Source organism: Penaeus monodon, chromosome 15, assembly GCF_015228065.2.
Source record: "Penaeus monodon isolate SGIC_2016 chromosome 15, NSTDA_Pmon_1, whole genome shotgun sequence".
In the NCBI taxonomy this organism is placed as follows: Eukaryota; Metazoa; Arthropoda; class Malacostraca; order Decapoda; family Penaeidae; genus Penaeus; species Penaeus monodon.
In genome coordinates, this window is record NC_051400.1 from 38172662 (window position 1) to 38173015 (window position 354).

The window sequence follows — 354 nt, forward strand, 5'->3', positions numbered from 1 at the left end:
TTCAGTGTGTTAATTTTATCTTGATTTTGTTATGGTGATTTTTAAAAAAATAGTCCATATATCTATGTCAGTAATATCATTATGATTGTTATTGGATAACAATATCTTTCATCATTATACTCACTCTTTGGATTATTGTTATAGCATTTATATCACTGTGACAAAATTATTATTATCATCATCACTGTAGTCATTCATTTATCTCTAATATCATCCCTCCACCATTTTTATCATTATTCTCCTACTCCCTTCTCATCCTTTCTCTTCCAGTTCCCTTTCTCTCCCTCCACCATCTACCTCCCTCTTCCGACGGACGGATGATGTAATGACATCCGTCCGGATTGTTCTGAAGAA

At 33.3% G+C, this 354-nt stretch overlaps 1 protein-coding gene across 1 annotated transcript in view; it reads right to left on the reverse strand.

Annotated features, from left to right (window-relative positions):
• The window catches only part of LOC119582022 (CAP-Gly domain-containing linker protein 3-like), a gene marked incomplete at its 3' end in the record, with an annotated part of 68768 nt that overhangs the window by 27844 nt on the left and 40570 nt on the right, over positions 1 to 354 (reverse strand).